Below are 21,528 nucleotides of genomic sequence, written 5' to 3'. Positions count from 1 at the left end.
AATGCACAATGCCGACTTAAGTACAAGAAGACTGACTCCTCCTCCTGTCTATGTTTTGAACCACTCCTGTGACACTAGTTATAGATTCCGATGCTTCACATCAGTTTTACTGTATACTTCTGACCTTCTTATTGACGATGAAACACAGATATTGCATCGGAATTAAATCCAAAATGCACAATGCCGACCTAAGTATAAGAAAACTGACTCTTCTTACTGTTTATGTTTTGAACAATTCCTGTGACACTAGTTATAGATTCCGGTGCTTAACGTCAGGTTTACTGTATCCCTGTGACCTTCTTATTATTCATGAAACACAGAAATTGCATCGGAATTAAATACAAAAGGCACAATGCCGGCTTAAGTAAGAGAAAACTGACTCTTCGTACTGTCTATGTTTTGAACCATTCCTGTGACACTAGTTATATATTCCGATGCTTCACTACAGGTTTACTGTATCCAGCTGACCTTCTTATTGACGATGAATCACAGAAATTGCATCGGAAATTAATATAAAAGGCACAATGCCGAATTAAGTACAAGAAGACTGACTCTTCTTACTGTCTATGTTGGAACCAATCCTGTGACACTAGTAATAAATTACGATGCTTCACTTCAGTTCTAATGTATCCCTGTGACCTTCTTATTGTTGATGAAACACAGAAATTGCATCGGAATTAAACACAAAAGGCACAATACCGACTTAAGTACAAGAAAACTGACTCTTCCTACAGTCTATGTTTTGAACCACTCCTGTGACACTAGTTATAGATTCCGATGCTTCACTTTGGGTTTACTATATCCCTCTGACCGTCGTACTGACGATGAAACACAGAAATTGCATTGGAATTAAATACAAAATGCACAATGCTGACTCAAGTACAAGAAGACTGATTCTTCCTGCTGTCTATGTTTTGAACCATTCCTGTGACACTAGTTATAGATTCCGATGCTTCACTTCAGGTTTACTGTAACCCTCTGACCTTCTTATTGACGATGAAACACAGATATTGCATCGCAATTAAATACAAAAGGCACAATGCCGACTTAAGTAGAAGAAGACTGACTCTTCTTACTGTCTATGCTTTGAACTATTCATGTGACACTAGTTATAGATTCCGATGCATCACTTCAGGTTTACTGTAACCTTCTGACCAACTTATTGACGATGAAACACAGATATTGCATCGGAATTAAATACGAAAGGCACAATGCCGACTCAAGTACAAGAAGACTGGCTCTTCTTACTGTCTATGTTTTGAACCATTTCTGTGACACTTGTTATAGATTCCGATGCTTCACTTCAGGTTTAGTGTATCCCTCTGGCCTTCTTATTGACGAAGAAATACAGATATTGCATCGGAATTAAATACAAAAGGCACAATGCCGACTTAAGTACAGGAAGACTGACCCTTCTTACTGTCTATGTTTTGAACAATCCCTGTGACACTGGTTATAGATTCCGATGCTTCACTTCAGGTTTACTGTATCCCTCTGACCTTCTTATTGACGATGAAACACAGAAATTGCATCGGAATAAAATACAAAAGGCACAATGCCGACTTCAGTACAAAAAGACTGACTCTTCTTACTGTATATGTTTTGAATCATTTCTGTGACACTAGTTACAGATTCCGATGCTACACTTCAGGTTTACTGTATCTCTCTGACCTTCTTATTGACGAAGAAACACAGATATTGCATCGGAATTATATACAAAAGGCACAATGCCGACTTAAGTACAAGAAAACTGTGTCTTCCTACTGTCTATGTTTTGAACCATTCCTGTGACACTAGTTATAGATTCTGATGCTTCACTTCAGGTTTACTGTATCCAGCTGACCATCTTATTGACGATGAAAAACCGAAATTGCATCGGAATTAAATACAAAAGGCACAATGCTGACCCATGTACAAGAAGACTGGCTCTTCTTACTGTCTATGTTTTGAACCTTTCCTCTGAGACCGGTTTAAGATTCCGATGCTTCACTTCAGGTTTACTGTATCCCTTGGACCTTCTTATTGACGACGAACACAGAAATTGCATCGGAATTAAATAAAAAAGGCACAATGCCGGCTTAAGTACAAGCAAATTGACTCTTCTGACTGTCTATGTTTTGTACCATTCCTGTGACTCTAGTTATAGATTCCGATGCTTCACTTCAGGTTTACTGTATCCCTCTGACCTTCTTATTGACGATGAAACACAGAAATTGCATCGGAATCACATACAAAAGGCTTACTGTATCCCTCTGACAAGAAAACTGACTATTCTTACTGTCTATATTTTGAACCATTCCTGTGACACTAGTTATAGATTCCGATGCTTCACTTCAGGTTTACTGTATCCCTCTGACCTACTTATTGACAATGAACCACAGAAATTGCATCGGAATTAAATACAGGAGGCACAATGCCGACCTAAGTACAAGAAAACTGACTCTTCTTACTGTTAATGTTCTCAACCATTATTGTGACACTAGTTATAGATCCCGATGCATCACTTCAGGTTTACTGTATCCCTGTGACCTTCTTATTGACTATGAAACACAGATATTGCATCGGAATTAAATACAAAAGGCACAATGCCGTCTTAAGTACAAGAAAACTGACTCTTCTTACCGTCTATGTTTTGAACCATTCCTGTGACACTAGTTATAGATTCCGGTGCTTCACCTCAGGTTTACAGTATCCCTCTGACCTTCTTATTGACGATGAAACACTTAAATTGCGTCGGAATTAAATACAAAAGGCACAATGCCGACTTAAGTACAAGAAGACTGACTCTTGTTACTGTCTATGTTTTGAACCACTCCTGTGACACTAGTTATAGATTCCGACGCTTCACTTCAATTTTTACTGTATCCCTCGGACCTTCTTATTGACGATGAAACACAGAAATTGCATCGGAATGAAACACAAAAGGCACAATGCCGACTCAAGTACAAGAAGACTGGCTCTTCTTACTGTCTATGGGTTGAACCATGTCTGTGACACTAGTTATAGATTCCGATGCTTCACTTCAGGTTTACTGTATCCAGCTGACCTTCTTATTGACGAAGAAACACAGATATTGCATCGGAATTAAATACAAAAGGCACAATGCCGACTTAAGTACAAGAAGACTGACCCTTCTTACTGTCTATGTTTTGAACCATTCCTGTGACACTAGTTATAGAATCCGATGCTTCCCTTCAGGTTTACTGTATCCCTCTGACCTTAGTATTGACGATGAAACACAGAAATTGCATCGGAATTAAATACAAAAGGCACAATGCCGACTTAAGTACAAAAAGACTGGCTCTTCTTACTGTCTATGTTTTGAACAATTCCTGTGACACTGGTTACAGATTCGGATGCTTCACTTCAGGTTTACTGTATCCCACTGACCTTCTTATTGACGACGAAACACAGAAATTGCATCGGAATTAAATACAAAAGACACAATGCCGACTTAAGTACAAGAAAACCGACTCTTCTAACAGTCTATGTTTTGAACCATTCCTGTGACACTAGTAATAGATTCTGATGCTTCACTTCTGGTTTATTGTATCCCGCTGAGCTTCTTATTGACGATGAAACACAGAAATTGCATCGGAGTTATATACAAAAGGCACAATGCCGACTTAAGTACAAATAGACTGACTCTTCTTACTGTCTATGTTTTGAACCATTCGTGTGACACTAGTTTTTGAGTCCGATGCTTCACTTCAGGTTTACTGTATCCCTCTGACCGTCGAACTGACGATGAAACACAGAAATTGCATCGGAATTAAATACAAAATGCACAATGCCGACTCAAGTACAAGAAGACTGGCTCTTCCTACTGTCTATGTTTTGAACCTTTCCTGTGAGCCCGGCTTTAGACTCCGATGCTTCACTTCAGGTTTTCTGTGTCCCTTGGACCTTGTTTCTGACGACGAAACACAGAAATTGCATCGGAATTGAATAGAAGAGGTACAATGCCGACTTATGTACAAGGAAACAGAGTCTTCTTAATAACTATGTTTTGAACCATTTCTGTGACACTAGTTATAGATTCCGAAGCATCACTTCAGGTTTACTGTATCCCTCTGACCCTCTTATTGACGATGAAACACAGAACATGCATCGGAATTACATACAAAAGCCACAATGCCGACTTAAGTACTAGAAGACTGACTCTTCTTAGTGTCTATGTCTTGAACCATTCCTGTGACACTAGTTATAGATCCCGATGCTTCACTTCAGGTTTACTGTATCCCTGTGACCTTCTCATTGACTATGAAACACAGATATTGCATCGGAATGAAATACAAAAGGCACAATGCCGTCTTAAGTACAAGAAAACTGACTCTTCTTACTGTCTATGTTTTGAACCATTTCTGTGACACTAGTTATAGATTCCGATGCTTCACTTCAGGTTTACTGTATCCCTCTGACCTTCTTATTGACGATGAAACACAGAAATTGCATCGGAATCACATACAAAAGGCTTACTGTATCCCTCTGACAAGAAAACTGACTATTCTTACTGTCTATATTTTGAACCATTCCTGTGACACTAGTTATAGATTCCGATGCTTCACTTCAGGTTTACTGTATCCCTCTGACCTACTTATTGACAATGAACCACAGAAATTGCATCGGAATTAAATACAGGAGGCACAATGCCGACCTAAGTGCAAGAAAACTGACTCTTCTTACTGTTAATGTTCTCAACCATTATTGTGACACTAGTTATAGATCCCGATGCATCACTTCAGGTTTACTGTATCCCTGTGACCTTCTTATTGACTATGAAACACAGATATTGCATCGGAATTAAATACAAAAGGCACAATGCCGTCTTAAGTACAAGAAAACTGACTCTTCTTACCGTCTATGTTTTGAACCATTCCTGTGACACTAGTTATAGATTCCGGTGCTTCACCTCAGGTTTACAGTATCCCTCTGACCTTCTTATTGACGATGAAACACTTAAATTGCGTCGGAATTAAATACAAAAGGCACAATGCCGACTTAAGTACAAGAAGACTGACTCTTGTTACTGTCTATGTTTTGAACCACTCCTGTGACACTAGTTATAGATTCCGACGCTTCACTTCAATTTTTACTGTATCCCTCGGACCTTCTTATTGACGATGAAACACAGAAATTGCATCGGAATTAAATACAAAAGACACAATGCCGACTTAAGTACAAGAAAACCGACTCTTCTAACAGTCTATGTTTTGAACCATTCCTGTGACACTAGTAATAGATTCTGATGCTTCACTTCTGGTTTATTGTATCCCGCTGAGCTTCTTATTGACGATGAAACACAGAAATTGCATCGGAGTTATATACAAAAGGCACAATGCCGACTTAAGTACAAATAGACTGACTCTTCTTACTGTCTATGTTTTGAACCATTCGTGTGACACTAGTTTTTGAGTCCGATGCTTCACTTCAGGTTTACTGTATCCCTCTGACCGTCGTACTGACGATGAAACACAGAAATTGCATCGGAATTAAATACAAAATGCACAATGCCGACTCAAGTACAAGAAGACTGGCTCTTCCTACTGTCTATGTTTTGAACCTTTCCTGTGAGCCCGGCTTTAGATTCCGATGCTTCACTTCAGGTTTTCTGTGTCCCTTGGACCTTGTTTCTGACGACGAAACACAGAAACTGCATCGGAATTGAATAGAAGAGGCACAATGCCGACTTATGTACAAGGAAACAGAGTCTTCTTAATAACTATGTTTTGAACCATTTCTGTGACACTAGTTATAGATTCCGAAGCATCACTTCAGGTTTACTGTATCTCTCTGACCCTCTTATTGACGATGAAACACAGAAAATGCATCGGAATTACATACAAAAGCCACAATGCCGACTTAAGTACTAGAAGACTGACTCTTCTTAGTGTCTATGTCTTGAACCATTCCTGTGACACTAGTTATAGATCCCGATGCTTCACTTCAGGTTTACTGTATCCCTGTGACCTTCTCATTGACTATGAAACACAGATATTGCATCGGAATGAAATACAAAAGGCACAATGCCGTCTTAAGTACAAGAAAACTGACTCTTCTTACTGTCTATGTTTTGAACCATTTCTGTGACACTAGTTATAGATTCCGATGCTTCACTTCAGGTTTACTGTATCCCTCTGACCTTCTTATTGACGATGAAACACAGAAATTGCATCGGAATCACATACAAAAGGCTTACTGTATCCCTCTGACAAGAAAACTGACTATTCTTACTGTCTATATTTTGAACCATTCCTGTGACACTAGTTATAGATTCCGATGCTTCACTTCAGGTTTACTGTATCCCTCTGACCTACTTATTGACAATGAACCACAGAAATTGCATCGGAATTAAATACAGGAGGCACAATGCCGACCTAAGTACAAGAAAACTGACTCTTCTTACTGTTAATGTTCTCAACCATTATTGTGACACTAGTTATAGATCCCGATGCATCACTTCAGGTTTACTGTATCCCTGTGACCTTCTTATTGACTATGAAACACAGATATTGCATCGGAATTAAATACAAAAGGCACAATGCCGTCTTAAGTACAAGAAAACTGACTCTTCTTACCGTCTATGTTTTGAACCATTCCTGTGACACTAGTTATAGATTCCGGTGTTTCACCTCAGGTTTACAGTATCCCTCTGACCTTCTTATTGACGATGAAACACTTAAATTGCGTCGGAATTAAATACAAAAGGCACAATGCCGACTTAAGTACAAGAAGACTGACTCTTGTTACTGTCTATGTTTTGAACCACTCCTGTGACACTAGTTATAGATTCCGACGCTTCACTTCAATTTTTACTGTATCCCTCGGACCTTCTTATTGACGATGAAACACAGAAATTGCATCGGAATTAAATACAAAAGACACAATGCCGACTTAAGTACAAGAAAACCGACTCTTCTAACAGTCTATGTTTTGAACCATTCCTGTGACACTAGTAATAGATTCTGATGCTTCACTTCTGGTTTATTGTATCCCGCTGAGCTTCTTATTGACGATGAAACACAGAAATCGCATCGGAGTTATATACAAAAGGCACAATGCCGACTTAAGTACAAATAGACTGACTCTTCTTACTGTCTATGTTTTGAACCATTCGTGTGACACTAGTTTTTGAGTCCGATGCTTCACTTCAGGTTTACTGTATCCCTCTGACCGTCGTACTGACGATGAAACACAGAAATTGCATCGGAATTAAATACAAAATGCACAATGCCGACTCAAGTACAAGAAGACTGGCTCTTCCTACTGTCTATGTTTTGAACCTTTCCTGTGAGCCCGGCTTTAGATTCCGATGCTTCACTTCAGGTTTTCTGTGTCCCTTGGACCTTGTTTCTGACGACGAAACACAGAAATTGCATCGGAATTGAATAGAAGAGGCACAATGCCGACTTATGTACAAGGAAACAGAGTCTTCTTAATAACTATGTTTTGAACCATTTCTGTGACACTAGTTATAGATTCCGAAGCATCACTTCAGGTTTACTGTATCTCTCTGACCCTCTTATTGACGATGAAACACAGAAAATGCATCGGAATTACATACAAAAGCCACAATGCCGACTTAAGTACTAGAAGACTGACTCTTCTTAGTGTCTATGTCTTGAACCATTCCTGTGACACTAGTTATAGATCCCGATGCTTCACTTCAGGTTTACTGTATCCCTGTGACCTTCTCATTGACTATGAAACACAGATATTGCATCGGAATGAAATACAAAAGGCACAATGCCGTCTTAAGTACAAGAAAACTGACTCTTCTTACTGTCTATGTTTTGAACCATTTCTGTGACACTAGTTATAGATTCCGATGCTTCACTTCAGGTTTACTGTATCCCTCTGACCTTCTTATTGACGATGAAACACAGAAATTGCATCGGAATCACATACAAAAGGCTTACTGTATCCCTCTGACAAGAAAACTGACTATTCTTACTGTCTATATTTTGAACCATTCCTGTGACACTAGTTATAGATTCCGATGCTTCACTTCAGGTTTACTGTATCCCTCTGACCTACTTATTGACAATGAACCACAGAAATTGCATCGGAATTAAATACAGGAGGCACAATGCCGACCTAAGTACAAGAAAACTGACTCTTCTTACTGTTAATGTTCTCAACCATTATTGTGACACTAGTTATAGATCCCGATGCATCACTTCAGGTTTACTGTATCCCTGTGACCTTCTTATTGACTATGAAACACAGATATTGCATCGGAATTAAATACAAAAGGCACAATGCCGTCTTAAGTACAAGAAAACTGACTCTTCTTACCGTCTATGTTTTGAACCATTCCTGTGACACTAGTTATAGATTCCGGTGCTTCACCTCAGGTTTACAGTATCCCTCTGACCTTCTTATTGACGATGAAACACTTAAATTGCGTCGGAATTAAATACAAAAGGCACAATGCCGACTTAAGTACAAGAAGACTGACTCTTGTTACTGTCTATGTTTTGAACCACTCCTGTGACACTAGTTATAGATTCCGACGCTTCACTTCAATTTTTACTGTATCCCTCGGACCTTCTTATTGACGATGAAACACAGAAATTGCATCGGAATGAAATACAAAAGGCACAATGCCGACTCAAGTACAAGAAGACTGGCTCTTCTTACTGTCTATGGGTTGAACCATGTCTGTGACACTAGTTATAGATTCCGATGCTTCACTTCAGGTTTACTGTATCCAGCTGACCTTCTTATTGACGAAGAAACACAGATATTGCATCGGAATTAAATACAAAAGGCACAATGCCGACTTAAGTACAAGAAGACTGACCCTTCTTACTGTCTATGTTTTGAACCATTCCTGTGACACTAGTTATAGAATCCGATGCTTCCCTTCAGGTTTACTGTATCCCTCTGACCTTAGTATTGACGAGGAAACACAGAAATTGCATCGGAATTAAATACAAAAGGCACAATGCCGACTTAAGTACAAAAAGACTGACTCTTCTTACTGTCTATGTTTTGAACAATTCCTGTGACACTGGTTACAGATTCGGATGCTTCACTTCAGGTTTACTGTATCCCACTGACCTTCTTATTGACGACGAAACACAGAAATTGCATCGGAATTAAATACAAAAGACACAATGCCGACTTAAGTACAAGAAAACCGACTCTTCTAACAGTCTATGTTTTGAACCATTCCTGTGACACTAGTAATAGATTCTGATGCTTCACTTCTGGTTTATTGTATCCCGCTGAGCTTCTTATTGACGATGAAACACAGAAATTGCATCGGAGTTATATACAAAAGGCACAATGCCGACTTAAGTACAAATAGACTGACTCTTCTTACTGTCTATGTTTTGAACCATTCGTGTGACACTAGTTTTTGAGTCCGATGCTTCACTTCAGGTTTACTGTATCCCTCTACCCGTCGTACTGACGATGAAACACAGAAATTGCATCGGAATTAAATACAAAATGCACAATGCCGACTCAAGTACAAGAAGACTGGCTCTTCCTACTGTCTATGTTTTGAACCTTTCCTGTGAGCCCGGCTTTAGATTCCGATGCTTCACTTCAGGTTTTCTGTGTCCCTTGGACCTTGTTTCTGACGACGAAACACAGAAATTGCATCGGAATTGAATAGAAGAGGCACAATGCCGACTTATGTACAAGGAAACAGAGTCTTCTTAATAACTATGTTTTGAACCATTTCTGTGACACTAGTTATAGATTCCGAAGCATCACTTCAGGTTTACTGTATCCCTCTGACCCTCTTATTGACGATGAAACACAGAAAATGCATCGGAATTACATACAAAAGCCACAATGCCGACTTAAGTACTAGAAGACTGACTCTTCTTAGTGTCTATGTCTTGAACCATTCCTGTGACACTAGTTATAGATCCCGATGCTTCACTTCAGGTTTACTGTATCCCTGTGACCTTCTCATTGACTATGAAACACAGATATTGCATCGGAATGAAATACAAAAGGCACAATGCCGTCTTAAGTACAAGAAAACTGACTCTTCTTACTGTCTATGTTTTGAACCATTTCTGTGACACTAGTTATAGATTCCGATGCTTCACTTCAGGTTTACTGTATCCCTCTGACCTTCTTATTGACGATGAAACATCGAAATTGCATCGGAATTACATACAAAAGGTTTACTGTATCCCTCTGACAAGAAAACTGACTCTTCTTACTGTCTATGTTTTGAACCATTCCTGTGACACTAGTTATAGATTCCGAAGCTTCACTTTAGGTTTACTGTATCCCTCTGACTTTCTTATTGACGATGAACCACAGAAATTGCATCGGAATCAAATACAAGAGGCACAATGCCGACCTAAATACAAGAAAACTGACTCTTCTTACTGTTTATGTTTTGAACCATTCCTGAGACACTAGTTATAGATCCCGATGCTTCACTTCAGGTTTACTGTATCCCTGTGACCTTCTCATTGACTATGATACACAGATACTGCATCGGAATGAAATATAAAAGGCACAATGCCGTCTTAAGTACAAGAAAACTGACTCTTCTTACTGTCTATGTTTTGAACCATTTCTGTGACACTAGTTATAGATTCCGATGCTTCACTTCAGGCTTACTGTATCCCTCGGACCTTCTTATTGATGATGAAACACAGAAATTGCATCGGAATTAAATACAAAAGGCACAATGCCGCCTTACGTACAAGAAGACTGGCTCCTCTTACTGTCTATGGTTTGAACCATTTCTGTGACACTAGTTATAGATTCCGATGCTTCACTTCAGGTTTACTATATCCCTCTGACCTTCTTATTGACGAAGAAACACAGATATTGCATCGGAATTAAATACAAAAGGCACAATGCCGACTTAAGTACAAGAATACTGACCCTTCTTACTGTCTATGTTTTGATCCATTCCTGTGACACTAGTTATAGAATCCGATGCTTCCCTTCAGGTTTACTGTATCCCTCTGACCTTAGTATTGACGATGAAACACAGACATTGCATCGGAATTAAAGACAAATGGCACAATGCCGACTTAAGTACAAAAAGACTGACTCTTCTTACTGTCTATGTTTTGAACAATTCCTGTGACACTAGTAATAGATTCTGATGCTTCACTTCTGGTTTATTGTATCCCTCTGAGCTTCTTATTGACGATGAAACACAGAAATTGCATCGGAGTTATATACAAAAGGCACAATGCCGACTTAAGTACAAAAAGACTGACTCTTCTTACTGTCTATGTTTTGAACCATTCCTGTGATACTAGTTTTTGATTCCGATGCTTCACTTCAGGTTTACTGTATCCCTCTGACCGTCGTACTGACGATGAAACACAGAAATTGCATCGGAATTAAATACAAAACGCACAATGCCGACTCACGTACAAGAAGACTGGCTCTTCTTACTGTCTATGTTTTGAACCTTTCCTGTGAGCCCGACTTTAGACTACGAAGCTTCACTTCAGGTGTACAGTGTCCCTTGGACCTTGTTTCTGACGACGAAACACAGAAATTGCATCGGAATTGAAAAGAAGAGGCACAATGCCGACTTATGTACAAGGAAACAGACTCTTCTTAATAACTATGTTTTGAACCATTTCTGTGACACTAGTCATAGATTCCGAAGCATCACTTCAAGTTTACTGTATCCCTCTGACCCTCTTATTGACGATGAAACACAGAAAATGTATCGGAATTAAATACAAGAGGCACAATGCCGACTTAAGTACTAGAAGACTGACTCTTCTTAGTGTCTATGTTTTGAACCATTCCTGTGACACTAGTTATAGATTCGGATGCTTCACTTCAGGTTTACTGTATCCCTCTGACCGTCGTATTGACGATGAAACACAGAAATTGCATCGGAATTAAATAGAAAAGGCACAATGCCGACTTAAGTACAAGCAAATTGACTCTTCTTACTGTCTATGTTTTGAACCATTCCTGTGACACTAGTTATAGATTCCGATGCTTCACTTCAGGTTTACTGTATCCCTCTGACCTTCTTATTGACGATGAAACATAGAATTTGCATCGGAATTACATACAAAAGGTTTACTGTATCCCTCTGACAAGAAAATTGACTCTTCTTACTGTCTATGTTTTGAACCTTTCCTGTGACACTAGTTATAGATTCCGAAGCTTCACTTCAGGTTTACTGTATCCCTCTGACCTTCTTATTGACGATGAACCACGGAAATTGCATCGGAATTAAATACAAGAGGCACAATGCCGACCTAAGTACAAGAAAACTGACTCTTCTTACTGTTTATGTTTTGAACCATTCCTGTGACACTAGTTATAGATCCCGATGCTTCACTTCAGGTTTACTGTATCCCTGTGACTTTCTTATTGACTATGAAACACAGATATTGCATCGGAATTAAATACAAAAGGCACAATGCCGACTTAAGTACAAGAAGACTGACTCCTCTTACTGTCTACGTTTTGAACCATTCCTGTGACACTAGTTATAGAATCCGATGCTTCGCTTCAGGTTTACTGTATCCCTCTGACCTTAGTATTGACGATAAAACACAGAAATTGAATCGGAATTAAAAATGCCGACTTATGTACAAAAAGACTGACTCTTCTTACTGTCTATGTTTTGAACAATTCCTGTGACACTAGTTACAGATTCCGATGCTTCACTTCAGGTTTACTGTATCCCACTGACCTTCTTATTGACGACGAAACACAGAAATTGCATCGGAATTAAATACAAAAGGAAGAATGCCGACTTAAGTACAAGAAAACCGACTCTTCTTACTGTCTATGTTTTGAACCATTCCTGTGACACTAGTAATAGATTCTGATGCTTCACTTCTGGTTTATTGTATCCCTCTGAGCTTCTTATTGACGATGAAACACAGAAATTGCATCGGAGTTATATACAAAAGGCACAATGCCGACTTAAGTACAAAAAGACTGACTCTTCTTACTGTCTATGTTTTGAACCATTCCTGTGACACTAGTTTTTGATTCCGATGCTTCACTTCAGGTTTACTGTATCCCTCTGACCGTCGTACTGACGATGAAACACAGAAATTGCATCGGAATTAAATACAAAACGCACAATGCCGACTCAAGTACAAGAAGACTGGCTCTTCTTACTGTCTATGTTTTGAACCTTTCCTGTGAGCCCGACTTTAGATTACGAAGCTTCACTTCAGGTTTACAGTGTCCCTTGGACCTTGTTTCTGACGACGAAACACAGAAATTGCATCGGAATTGAATAGAAGAGGCACAATGCCGACTTATGTACAAGGAAACAGACTCTTCTTAATAACTATGTTTTGAACCATTTCTGTGACACTAGTCATAGATTCCGAAGCATCACTTCAGGTTTACTGTATCCGTCTGACCCTCTTATTGACGATGAAACACAGAAAATGCATCGGAATTAAATACAAGAGGCACAATGCCGACTTAAGTACTAGAAGACTGACTCTTCTTAGTGTCTATGTTTTGAACCATTCCTGTGACACTAGTTATAGATTCGGATGCTTCACTTCTGGTTTACTGTATCCCTCTGACCGTCGTATTGACGATGAAACACAGAAATTGCATCGGAATTAAATAGAAAAGGCACAATGCCGACTTAAGTACAAGCAAATTGACTCTTCTTACTGTCTATGTTTTGAACCATTCCTGTGACACTAGTTATAGATTCCGATGCTTCACTTCAGGTTTACTGTATCCCTCTGACCTTCTTATTGACGATGAAACATAGAATTTGCATCGGAATTACATACAAAAGGTTTACTGTATCCCTCTGACAAGAAAATTGACTCTTCTTACTGTCTATGTTTTGAACCATTCCTGTGACACTAGTCATAGATTCCGAAGCATCACTTCAGGTTTACTGTATCCGTCTGACCCTCTTATTGACGATAAACCACAGAAATTGCATCGGAATTAAATACAAGAGGCACAATGCCGACCTAAGTACAAGAAAACTGACTCTTCTTACTGTTTATGTTTTGAACCATTCCTGTGACACTAGTTATAGATCCCGATGCTTCACTTCAGGTTTACTGTATCCCTGTGACTCTCTTATTGACTATGAAACACAGATATTGCATCGGAATTAAATACAAAAGGCACAATGCCGTCTTAAGTACAAGAAAACTGACTCTTCTTACTGTCTATGTTTTGAACCATTCCTGTGACACTAGTTATAGATTCGGATGCTTCACTTCAGGTTTACTGTATCCCTCTGACCTTCTTATTGACGATGAAACACTTAAATTGCATCGGAATTAAATACAAAAGGCACAATGCCGACTTAAGTACAAGAAGACTGACTCCTCTTACTGTCTATGTTTTGAACCATTCCTGTGACACTAGTTATAGAATCCGATGCTTCGCTTCAGGTTTACTGTATCCCTCTGACCTTAGTATTGACGATGAAACACAGAAATTGCATCGGAATTAAAAATGCCGACTTATGTACAAAAAGACTGACTCTTCTTACTGTCTATGTTTTGAACCATTCCTGTGATACTAGTTATAGATTCCGATGCTTCACTTCAGGTTTACTGTACCCCTCTGACCTTCTTATGGACGATGAAACACAGAAATTGCATCGGAATTAAAGACAAAAGACACAATGCCGACTTAAGTACAAGAAAACTGACTCTTCTTACTATCTATGTTTTGAATCATTCCTGTGACACTAGTTATAAATTCCGATGCTTCACTTCAGTTTTAATTAATCCCTCTGACCGTCTTATTGACGATGAAACACACAAATTGCATCGGAATTAAATACAAAAGGCACAATGCCGACCCAACTGCAAGTAGTCTGGCTCTTCTTACTGTGTATGTTTTGAACCTTTCCTGTGGGACCGGTTTTAGATTCCGATGCTTCACTTCAGGTTTTCTGTATCCCTTGGGCCTTCTTATCGACGACGAACACAGAAATTGCATCGGAATTATATAGAAAATGCACAATGCCGACTTCAGTACAAGATAACTGTCTCTTTTTCCTGTCTTTGTTTTGAACCATTCCTGTGACACTAGTTATAGATTCCGATGCTTCACTTCATTATTACCTTATCCAGCTGACCTTCTTATTGACGATGAAACACAGAAATTGCATCGGAATTAAATACAAAAGGCACAATGCCGACTTAAGTACAAGAAGACTGACTCCTCCTACAGTCTATGTTTTGAACCACTCCTGTGACACTAGTTATAGATTCCGATGCTTCACTTCAATTTTACTGTATTCTTCTGACCTTCTTATTGACGATGAAACACAGAAATTGCATCGGAATTGAATACAAAAGGCACAATGCCGACTCAAGTACAAGAAGACTGACTCTTCTTACTATCTATGTTTTGAACCATTCCTGTGACACTAGATATAGATTCCGATGCTTCACTTCAGTTTTACTGTATCCGTCTGACCTTCTTATTGACGATGAAACACAGAAATTGCATCAGAAATAAATACAAAAGGCACAATGCCGACTCAAGTACAAGAAGACTGACACTTCTTACTGTCTATGTTTTGAACCATTCCTGTGACACTAGTTATAGATTCCGATGCTTCATTTCAGTTTTACTGCATCCTTCTGACCTTCTTATTGACGATGAAACACATAAATTGCATCGGAATTAAATACAAAAGGCACAATGCCGACTCAAGTACAAGAAGACTGACTCCTCTTACTGTATATGTTATGAACCACTCCTGTGACACTAGTTATAGATTCCGATGCTTCACTTCAGGTTTACTGTATCCCTCTGTCCGTCGTACTGACGATGAAACACAGAAATTGCATTGGAATTAAATACAAAAGGCACAATGCCGACTCAAGCACAAGAAGACTGACTCTTCCTACTGTCTATGCTTTGAACCATTCCTGTGACACTAGTTATAGATTCCGATGCTTCACTTCAGGTTTACTTTATCCCTCTGACCTTCTTATTGACGATGAAACACAGAAATTGCATCGGAATCACATACAAAAGGCACAATGATGACTTAAGTACAAGAAAACTGACTCTTCTTACTGTCTATGTTTTGAACCATTCCTGTGACACTAGTTATAGATTCCGATGCTTCACTTCAGCTTTACTGTATCCCTCTGACCTTCTTATTGTTGATGAAACACAGAAATTGCATCGGAATTAAATACTAAAGGCACAATGCCGACTTAAGTACAAGAAAACTGACTTTTCCTACTGTCTATGTTTTGACCCATTCCTGTGACACAAGTTATAGATTCCAATGCTTCACTAACTGTATCCAGCTGACCTTCTTATTGACGATGAATCACAGAAATTGCATCGGCAATTAATACCAAAGGCACAATGCCGACTTAAGTACAAGAAAACTGACTCTTCTTACTGTCTATGTTTTGAACCAATCCTATGACACTAGTTATAAATTCCGATGCTTCAATTCAGTTTTAATGTATCCCTGTGACCTTCCTATTGTTGATGAAACACAGATATTGCATCGGAATTAAATACAAAAGGCACAATTCCGACTTAAGTACAAGAAAACTGACTCTCCCTACTGTCTATGTTTTGAACCACTCCTGTGACACTAGTTATAGATTCCGACGCTTCACTTCAGGTTTACTGTATCCCTCTGACCGTCGTAATGACGTTGAAACACAGACATTAGATTGGAATTAAATACAAAAGGCACAATGCCGACCCAACTACAAGAAAACTGACTCTTCTTACTGTTTACGTTTTGAACCATTCCTGTGACACTAGTTATAGATTCCGATGCTTCACTTCAGGTTTACAGTATCCCTGTGACCTTCTTATTGTCGATGAAACACTTAAATTGCATCGGAATTAAATACAAAATGCACAATGCCGACTTAAGTACAAGAAGACTGACTCCTCTTACTGTCTATGTTTTGAACCATTCCTGTGACACTAGTTATAGAATCCGATGCTTCGCTTCAGGTTTACTGTATCCCTCTGACCTTAGTATTGACGATGAAACACATAAATTGCATTGGAAATTAAAATGCCGACTTATGTACAAATAGACTGACTCTTCTTACTGTCTATGTTTTGAACAATTCCTGTGACACTAGTTACAGATTCCGATGCATCACTTCAGGTTTACTGTATCCCTCTGACCGGCGTACTGACGATGAAACACAGAAATTGCATCGGAATTAAATACAAAATGCACAATGCCGACTCAAGTACAAGAAGACTGGCTTTTCTTACTGTCTATGCTTTGAACCTTTCCTGTGAGACCGGTTTTAGATTCCGATGATTCACTTCAGGTATAATTTATCCCTTGGACCTTGTTTCTGACGACGAAACACAGAAATTGCATCGGAATTGAATAGAAGAGGCACAATGCCGACTTATGTACAAGGAAACAGACTCTTCTTAATAAATATGTTTTGAACCATTCTTGTGACACTAGTTATAGATTCGGATGCTTCACTTCAGGTTTACTGTATCCTTCTGACCGTCGTATTGACGATGAAACACAGAAATTGCATCGGAATTAAATAGAAAAGGCACAATGGCACTGAAGTACAAGCAAATTGACTCTTCTTACTGTCTATGTTTTGAACCATTCCTGTGACACTAGTTATAGATGCCGATGTTTCGCTTCAGGTTTACTGTATCCCTCTGACCTTCTTATTGACGATGAAACATAGAAATTGCATCGGAATTACATACAAAAGGTTTACTGTATCCCTCTGACAAGAAAAGTGACTCTTCTTACTGTCTATGTTTTGAACCATTCCTGTGACACTAGTTATAGATTCCGATGCTTCACTTCAGGTTTACGGTATCCCTCTGACCTTCTTATTGACGATGAAACACAGAAATTGCATCGGAATTACATACAAAAGGTTTACTGTATCCCTCTGACAAGAACACTGACTCTTCTTACTGTCTATGCTTTGAACCATTCCTGTGACACTAGTTATAAATTCCGATGCTTCATTTCAGGTTTACTGTATCCCTCTGACCTTCTTATTGACGATGATACACAGAAATTGAATCGGAATTAAATGCAAAAGGCACAATGCCGACTCAAGTACAAGAAGACTGGCTCTTCTTACTGTCTATGGTTTGAACCATTTCTGTGACACTAGTTATAGGTTCCGATGCTTCACTTCAGGTTCACTGTATCCATCTGACCCTCTGATTGACGAAGAAACACAGATATTGCATCGGAATTAAATAAAAAATACACAATGCCCTCTTAAGTACAAAAAGACTGACTCTTCTTACTGTCTATGTTTTGAACCATTCCTGTGATACTAGTTATAGATTCCGATGCTTCACTTCAGGTTTACTGTACCCCTCTGACCTTCTTATGGACGATGAAACACAGAAATTGCATCGGAATTAAATAAAAAATACACAATGCCCTCTTAAGTACAAAAAGACTGACTCTTCTTACTGTCTATGTTTTGAACCATTCCTGTGATACTAGTTATAGATTCCGATGCTTCACTTCAGGTTTACTGTACCCCTCTGACCTTCTTATGGACGATGAAACACAGAAATTGCATCGGAATTAAAGACAAAAGACACAATGCCGACTTAAGTACAAGAAAACTGACTCTTCTTACTATCTATGTTTTGAATCATTCCTGTGACACTAGTTATAAATTCCGATGCTTCACTTCAGTTTTAATTAATCCCTCTGACCGTCTTATTGACGATGAAACACACAAATTGCATCGGAATTAAATACAAAAGGCACAATGCCGACCCAAGTGCAAGTAGTCTGGCTCTTCTTACTGTGTATGTTTTGAACCTTTCCTGTGGGACCGGTTTTAGATTCCGATGCTTCACTTCAGGTTTTCTGTATCCCTTGGGCCTTCTTATCGACGACGAACACAGAAATTGCATCGGAATTATATAGAAAATGCACAATGCCGACTTCAGTACAAGATAACTGTCTCTTTTTCCTGTCTTTGTTTTGAACCATTCCTGTGACACTAGTTATAGATTCCGATGCTTCACTTCATTATTACCTTATCCAGCTGACCTTCTTATTGACGATGAAACACAGAAATTGCATCGGAATTAAATACAAAAGGCACAATGCCGACTTAAGTACAAGAAGACTGACTCCTCCTACAGTCTATGTTTTGAACCACTCCTGTGACACTAGCTATAGATTCCGATGCTTCACTTCAATTTTACTGTATTCTTCTGACCTTCTTATTGACGATGAAACACAGAAATTGCATCGGAATTAAATACAAAAGGCACAATGCCGACTCAAGTACAAGAAGACTGACTCTTCTTACTATCTATGTTTTGAACCATTCCTGTGACACTAGTTGTAGATTCCGATGCTTCACTTCAGTTTTACTGTATCCGTCTGACCTTCTTATTGACGATGAAACACAGAAATTGCATCAGAAATAAATACAAAAGGCACAATGCCGACTCAAGTACAAGAAGACTGACACTTCTTACTGTCTATGTTTTGAACCATTCCTGTGACACTAGTTATAGATTCCGATGCTTCATTTCAGTTTTACTGCATCCTTATGACCTTCTTATTGACGATGAAACACATAAATTGCATCGGAATTAAATACAAAAGGCACAATGCCGACTCAAGTACAAGAGGACTGACTCCTCTTACTGTATATGTTTTGAACCACTCCTGAGACACTAGTTATAGATTCCGATGCTTCACTTCAGGTTTACTGTATCCCTCTGTCCGTCGTACTGACAATGAAACACAGAAATTGCATTGGAATTAAATACAAAAGGCACAATTCCGACTCAAGCACAAGAAGACTGACTCTTCCTACTGTCTATGCTTTGAACCATTCCTGTGACACTAGTTATAGATTCCGATGCTTCACTAAAGGTTTAATGTATCCAGCTGACCTTCGTATTGACGATGAATCACAGAAATTGCATCGGCAATTAATACCAAAGGCACAATGGTGACTTAAGTACAAGAAAACTGACTCTTCTTACTGTCTATGTTTTGAACCAATCCTATGACACTAGTTATAAATTCCGATGCTTCAATTCAGTTTTAATGTGTCCCTGTGACCTTCCTATTGTTGATGAAACACAGATATTGCATCAGAATTAAATACAAAAGGCACAATGCCGACTTAGGTACAAGAAAACTGACTCTTCCTACTGTCTATGTTTTGAACCACTCCTGTGACACTAGTTATAGATTCCGATGCTTCACTTCAGTTTTACTGTATCCCTCTGACCGTCGTAATGACGTTGAAACACAGAAATTAGATTGGAATTAAATACAAAAGGCACAATGCCGACCCAACTACAAGAAAACTGACTCTTCTTACTGTTTATGTTTTGAACCATTCCTGTGACACTAGTTATAGATTCCGATGCTTCACTTCAGGTTTACAGTATCCCTGTGACCTTCTTATTGTCGATGAAACACTTAAATTGCATCGGAATTAAATACAAAATGCACAATGCCGACTTAAGTACAAGAAGACTGACTCCTCTTACTGTCTATGTTTTGAACCATTCCTGTGACACTAGTTATAGAATCCGATGCTTCGCTTCAGGTTTACTGTATCCCTCTGACCTTAGTATTGACGACGAAACACATAAATTGCATCGGAATTAAAAATGCCGACTTATGTACAAATAGACTGACTCTTCTTACTGTCTATGTTTTGAACAATTCCTGTGACACTAGTTACAGATTCCGATGCTTCACTTCTGGTTTACTGTATCCCACTGACCTTCTTATTGACGACGAAACACGGAAATTGCATCGGAATTAAATACAAAAGACACAATGCCGACTTAAGTACAAGAAAACCGACTCTTTCTACTGTCTGTGTTTTGAACCATTCCTGTGACACTAGTTATAGATTCCAATACTTCACTTCTGGTTTATTGTATCCCTCTGAGCTTCTTATTGACGATGAAACACAGAAATTGCATCGGAGTTATATACAAAAGGCACAATGCCGACTTATGTACAAGAAGACTGACTCTTGTTACTGTCTATGTTTTGAACCATTCCTGTGACACTAGTTTTAGATTCCGATGCATCACTTCAGGTTTACTGTATCCCTCTGAGCTTCTTATTGACGATGATACACAGAAATTGAATCGGAATTAAATACAAAAGGCACAATGCCGACTCAAGTACAAGAAGACTGGCTCTTCTTACTGTCTATGGTTTGAACCATTTCTGTGACACTAGTTATAGGTTCCGATGCTTCACTTCAGGTTCACTGTATCCTTCTGACCCTCTTATTGACGAAGAAACACAGATATTGCATCGGAATTAAATACAAAAGGCACAATGCCACTTAAGTACAAGGAGACTGACCCTTCTTACTGTCTATGTTTTGAACCATTCCTGTGACACTAGTTATAGATTCCGATGCTTCACTACAGGTTTACTGTATCCCTCGGACCTTCGTATTAAAGATGAAACACAGAAATTGCATCGGAATTAAATAAAAAATACACAATGCCCTCTTAAGTACAAAAAGACTGACTCTTCTTACTGTCTATGTTTTGAACCATTCCTGTGACACTAGTTATAGATTCCGATGC

Source organism: Schistocerca americana, chromosome 2, assembly GCF_021461395.2.
Source record: "Schistocerca americana isolate TAMUIC-IGC-003095 chromosome 2, iqSchAmer2.1, whole genome shotgun sequence".
In the NCBI taxonomy this organism is placed as follows: Eukaryota; Metazoa; Arthropoda; class Insecta; order Orthoptera; family Acrididae; genus Schistocerca; species Schistocerca americana.
This window is presented reverse-complemented; position numbering follows the sequence as displayed.